Raw genomic sequence first — 6,692 nt, 5'->3', positions numbered from 1 at the left:
GGGGGGGTGGGGGGCTGCGACTCTGCAATTGCCTTGTGGCGGATTCCATGGCAACCTTCGAAGAAAAAAAAAAGAAGAAAAAAAAACACTTATGAGGAAGAGCGTATTGACGTTGTGCAGAATAGCCTTGGCTCGTACAGCCTTTGTTCATTGGCCTGGGTTCACTCAGGGTTCGTCCTTTTCTTTTTCTTCTGCAATGAACGCGAGCATCGTTCTTGAGTTGTTCTCTTCACAGAAACGATGTTTATACGTGAGTACATTGGCCAAGCGCAGTACGGAGTTTGTTGCTGTGACGTTTGAACTTTTGGCCAAGTCGCGTTTATGAAGAATCTCAAATAGTTCCTTTTAATTGTGAATAGCTAAAGCTAAAGCTTCATTGTGAAGCTAAAGACAAATGTTTTTTGAATTCTGACGATAGTCTTATCTCCTACTGAACTTTTCCCCCATCACCGTGATATCGGGCAATGAATATTTGGCTGTACCAGACCATTGGCAGATCCAGGAGTTCAAATGGGGAGTGGGGGGGGGGGGGGGCGTCAAGGGAAGATGGGGTTCATCATCTTAAAGACTGCATATAGCAAGATGTTCTCCTGATGAGCTGTCACTACAAAGGTGAGGAGAGGTCTGTCTGTAGTAAACTTGCCATCCAATGTGCTGCAAACCAAAATGCAGCATGACTCCCCTTGATCTAATCCATCTGACTAACCTCAGGTGTTAATGTGCTTCAGGTGGAGTTTGTTGCTTTACTTTTATAGAGAAAGAGGCAGTGGGTCTGGGGGACACAGCGTGATCAGACCATTGTGCCTGTGTGTGTTTTTGAAATTTTAATTAACTGAGTTTTTATCTGAGCCCAAATCGTGGCAGAAGGGTGAGACAACTGACAGACTCTCTCCTCCCCCCAACCCCCCCCCCCTCACCCCCCCCCCCCCCCGCCCCCGCCCCCCGCCCCCACCCGCGAACCTCCAGATTCCTGTCGCCCGGTTCGTTGGCTGCCACGCGCCGCCCTGCCGCGTCGTTCCCTGGCACGCGCTGGCATCCCCGGGTCACGCCCACCCCGTGCCCGTCCCTCGCTGTGCCGCCCGTCTGTCCTCCGTACTTCTGCGCCGATGATTTCATCAAACGGCCATTTGCACTCAAACGCCTTTTTTTTTACTCCGCAAAATGCTCGACGTGAAATAAACTCCGTAGTCTTTTTTTTCGTTGTTTTTTTTTTTTTTTTTTAAACAAAGTGTTTTTTTGACTGATAAACTATGTTTTTTTTTTCTTCCGTTTTGTGGAAAATCGCTAGGTTCAGCAGACCGTCGAAGGGTTTGGATTTGTTTTTTTTTTCTCTCTCTCCGAGTCACGACGATTGGATGACCTTCACCTTCCCATGGTTTTATTGGATCTGACAGACAAAGACCGGGACCAGAGATGGGTTTAAACAGTGATCTACAATCTTCATCCCACATCCAGCTGGGTTACCCCAGCCCCCCTCCCAAACCCAGCCCCAAAATGGATACAGATTCAGTGTTGAATCACAGCTTCGCTGACCCAAACAGCTCGAGCCCCATTCAGAGCAGAGGGCGATCGACTCAGCTACTCAAGGGCACTTAGCGTTCCATGCGGCTGGCGAGCAGGTCACGTTTTTTGAGGAGGCGATGGGCTTGCCTTCCAGAGGTGGGGTATTGAACCTCGACCTCCCTCTCCCTCTCCAAACACTGTGACATTACCCGTACCCAAAAAATCGGCGAGGCAGAACGTCTTACTGCAGCGTTCTTGGTAAATGGTAGATGGACTGCATTTATATAGCGCTTTTATCCAAAGCGCTTTACAATTGATGCCTCTCATCCACCAGAGCAGTTAGGGGTTAGGTGTCTTGCTCAGGGACACTTTGACACGCCCAGTGCGGGGATCGAACCAGCAACCCTCCGACTGCCAGACAACCGCTCTTACCTCCTGAGCTATGTTGCCCCCTCAACCTGGTGACATCATCAACCTTTAAAAAGGTGCCACAGGGCCCCGGCAGGGAGCTCTTCCCTCCACTGTCAAGTGGTGTGGAAGAGGTAGCAGCGAAGAAGAAGATTTGAAAAAAGAAAAGAAATTCCAGCCACACTTTGGAGTGGCGGAAAGTAGTCGTTTCTTTTTATTTTTTTTTCAGCTCATAGCCTTCATTCTGGGGGTTTATGAAGACCGACAAAGACTACATTTTGGTTTCTTGTTTTTTTCTCTTTGGAAATAAATGATTGCTTTCCTCCGTTCGAAACTCCCACGTGCATCTGGATTTATTTACTCTTTCGACGGCTTCCTCCCGGGCCCGGCAGATGTGATTTCCTGCCGTATTTATTCTCCCGGCAGAACGCAATCCGTTCTCCGAGTCACCTGTGCGACCGGGCCACTCTGTTTCACGGGCGCTACATAAATGTGCATAAATTTCGCTGGAAATGAATCCCGTGGTTCAGTTCCAGGCGTTTAATTCCTCCAGAGTACGCTCCGTGCTCAATCAGCTTTTGCCCTCAGGTTTTTGACGTACAAGTGAAATGTCAGCGTTATATTTTTTTTTTCTTTACAAACTCAGTTTGGTAAGGTCGTTTTTAGTGAACAAAAATACTTTTTTTTTTGCTTTTAATCGCTCGTCTAATTTAAGGATGAAGGTTGAATTGGTGTTTCCTAAAACTCGGAAACACCGAACCCAACGATAATTTATAACTGAGGGCTCTTGAACCTGGTCCTGGACAGCAGCAGTGGCCTTTGGTGTTTTGTTACAAAGCACTTATTTAAATCAAATTTAAATGCACTCAGATAAAGCAGTTGATTACAGGTGGCTCACCTCTCCTGGTTTTTATTTGGGTCTGAATTTTTATCTGAATTTTCTAAAATGAAAGGAAAAACCAACAGACCCTGTGGCTATCCAGGACTAGGGTTGTTTTTTTGTGGCAACTGTTGTTCCAGTTTTACATTTTGCATTAATTAATTATGACAGAGTCAATGAACCATACACAATACCTGTTCAGATAGAAACATCATTGTTTCGTTCCTATTTTATTTCAACCCCCCCCCCCCCCCCCCCGCCCCCACCCCTCCTTCCCAGCTCCCAGAATTCTCAGTTTGACTCTTGACTGCCTTTCGGTGCTTTGTTCCCTTGGCGACCGGCATTACAGGGTGTCATTGCTTGGCACCGGGCTTTTGGATTTTCGTATTTTCTGATCCCCCCCCCCCTGCACTCGATACGGCAGCCGATGCCCAGGTCTGACCGCAGGATAAAAAATGCCGCAGGATCTTTTTTTTAAACCGACGCGTTGTTTGCGGCTTTGTTCAGGTGGAGACGCGGCGGGCTCTGAAAACGAGCTGCTGCAGCTACCCTTCCTCGTTACTGTGTGCCGTGCATTCTGGGTAATTAAAACAGGATTAACACATCGTCCATATGCCAGGCCTTTTGTGCACCGCGCTTAACAAACCATAAACGCGAAATAAGAGGATTAAGTGCTATGTTTATGAATATTAAAATGGTGTTTGTTTTTTGTTTATGTAATTCTTAAAACAATATATATATATATATGTATGTATTTGTGAAAAAAAGAAAAAAGGAAAATAAGAATGTATTGCCTAAGGGTGTTTGTGGGCATTTCAGGATGCTGAGTTTGTATGATTGAAGGGTTTGAAAATTTGCAGACTATCACCGTAATATACTTATGGTCATCTTGGTCAACTTAAGGCCTCCCCTTGGGGGGTGGGATTTGGGGGTTGCCAAATACCAATTAATTGGGATGGCCTGGGTTTGATACCAGATGGTAAGGTCCAGCCACACCCTGGGACAGTGCCATAATACAGGGGTTTCAAACTTATCTGATCCAGGGACCCCCTGCCCAGACTCAAAGGCATCCAGGGGAGCCCCCATCATAAGTTTAACAAGAGGGGGGGTTGGGAAGGGGGAGATAGCAATAGCGGGAGGTGGGGGTGGGGGGGATGGTTGAAGGTTTGGGTGCGGGGGTGGGGGGGATGGTTGAAGGTTTGGGTGCGGGGGGAGGGGGGGGGGGGTAATTTCAATCGTGGACCAGCTGGGCCAGGGACCCCCTACAGTATCTTCAAGCACCCCTATGGACCCCCCGGGTCGAAAAATCACCCCTAGATGGGATAAGAGTCCCAGCAGATTTGCCCTTTGTTGCTCGCTCCCAGAGAAATCTCCGCTGAGATAAATAAAAAAAGGTCCTATATCTACTGCACGGGAGCCACAATTTAACTGCGGCTGCGACGGACTGCAGCCGCGCCGTTAACGTTTATCAATGGCTATCGCCGCTAATGCGATGGCCCTTTGTAGCACTTCTCGGCCGAAAACAGCGCTATCGCCCCAGTTAAGAAGCAGTGTCACGTCCATGCGAAACCGCGGCGATGGTGCGCGAAACCACGGCGATGGCGCGCGAAACCACGGCGATGGCATGCGAAACCACGGCGATGGCGCGCGAAACCACGGCGACGGCGCGCGAAACCACGGCGATGGCGCGCGATTGCTTTTTAACGTGACCGTAATCATTCTCTCATCATGGCGCCGAAGCGAAGCGTAATGGCGCCGCTGTAAATTCAGGTTTCGAGTCACGGTGGCGATTTTCTTTTCTTTTATTTTTTTCAGTTTTATCTTTTTTATGTTTTTTTGTCTGCTTTCCATTACATCTGACCGTGGGCATGCCTCTCTGTAATGGGAGCCTTGATAGCGAAGGCAATCTGCAGTGTCCTCACAACGTGTCATTTTCATGTGCCGTCTCCGTACTCTGTGTGTGTGTGTGTGTGTATATGTGTCTGTGTGTGTGTGTGTGTGTGTGTATGTGTGTGAGGGACTGTGTGTGTGTGTGAGTGCGAGTGTGTGTGTGTGTATGTGTGTGAGTGTGAGGGACTGTGTGTGTGTGTGTGTGAGTGTGTGTGTGTGTGTGTGAGTATGTGTGAGGGACTGTGTGTGTGTGTGAGTGCGAGTGTGTGTGTGTGTATGTGTGTGAGTGTGAGGGACTGTGTGTGTGCGTGTGTGAGTGAGTGTGTGTGTGAGGGACTGTGTGTGTGTGTGTGTGAGGGACTGGGTGTGTGTCTGTGTGTGTATGTGTGTGTATATGTGTCTGTGTGTGTGTGTGTCCACGGGCGGCACTGTGGTGCAGTGGGTAGCGCTGTCGCTTCACATTAAGAAGTGTCCAGGGTTCGAATCCCAGCCTGGGGGCCTCTCTGTGTGGAGTTTGCGTGTTCTCCCCGTGTCCGTGTGGGTTTCCTCCGGGTGCTCCAGGTTTCCTCCCACAGTCCAAAGACATGCAGATTAGGCTAATTGGAGACTGTAAATTGCCCATAGGTATGAGTGTGTGAGTGGTGGTGGTGTGTGTGCCCTGCGATAGATTGGCAGCCTGTCAGGGTGCCTCTCGCCCAATGCATGCTGGGATAGGTTCCAGCACCCCCCCCCCCCCCCCCCACACCCCCGTGACCCTGGCCAGGACTAAGCGGGGTATAGATAATGGATGGACGCTTCATTTTAGAATTAGCTCAATTACACTAATTATCAGACAGAGGAGTTCACTGGGTCTCATTTCAAACAAGGTCTCGTGGCATTATGGGGTATATCTATTATTGCCCAATGACACGTTCTTGTTTTTTTAATTAAGTCTGGTAATTGTGGGCTTAATTATTCATCTATCATGTGCCTACATCTTTGCTGGAAGCAGTGGTGCTTCTGCATCAAATCTTTTTTTCTCTTTGATATGTGTGATACAACAAGGGTGGCAGTGTAGTATAACCTTAGGGAACTGGACTTGTAGCCTAAAGGTTGTTGCAGGTTTGATTCCCGGGTAGGACACTGCTGTAGTACCCTTGAGCAAGGTACTTAACCGGACTTGCTTCAGTATACATCCATCTGCATAAATGGAAACTATGTTAAAAAAAAAATTTAAAAAAGAAACGCAATAACTGTGTAAGTCACTCTGGATAAGAGCGTCGGCTAAATGCCTGTAATGTAATGTAATTAATAAATTGCCAACGCTTCGAGCACGAGCAGTAGTATACATAATACTTTAGTCAAATGCCGCAAATGCAGTTAATCAGTGCAAATTGATAATGCCTTTAATAATCAAGGGAAGGGAGAAAAAATGGCGGAGGGCATTAAAAAACGTTGCGGACGTTTAATTTTGCTCTATCCTATTTAATCGTAATAAACGCTAAAAGGGTGTGTTCTCCTTCATCACGAGGTGCTCTCTCTCTCTCTGTCTCTCTCGTAGATTTGTTTAATGGAATAAGGACACACTAATGCCGGCATAAATCTGAGCGGAAAAATTCAATTTGCATTCTGAAGCTCCTTCCGTCAGGTTTTCTGGTGAAGTGCAGCGTGGATGAGAGAGCACAATGATAATAGTTATAATAAACATATATTGCTAATTTGCATCTAAATAGTGTGTTTACGGGCAAGCCACTGATGCAGAGGGTAACAATGTGATTACACGTTGTTCCGGTACACAGGCTGCCCGGCCGCACTAATGAAGCGCGCGCGGAACATCTTTGAGGGGACGAGAAACAGTGGAATGGTTTCATGGGAAATTTAGACCGCCTGACAGAAGAAGAAAAAAAAAATACATATTGCAGTATCATTCCAGGAGATTAAAAGTCCCACGTCTTTTCTGTCCATAGTGTTTTTTTTTTTTTTTTTTGTTTTTGTTGCTTTTTTTTCTGAAGTATGAGACAGGGTGAATTTG

The sequence above is a fragment of the Anguilla anguilla genome, chromosome 1, assembly GCF_013347855.1.
Source record: "Anguilla anguilla isolate fAngAng1 chromosome 1, fAngAng1.pri, whole genome shotgun sequence".
Taxonomy (NCBI): domain Eukaryota; kingdom Metazoa; phylum Chordata; class Actinopteri; order Anguilliformes; family Anguillidae; genus Anguilla; species Anguilla anguilla.
This window is presented reverse-complemented; position numbering follows the sequence as displayed.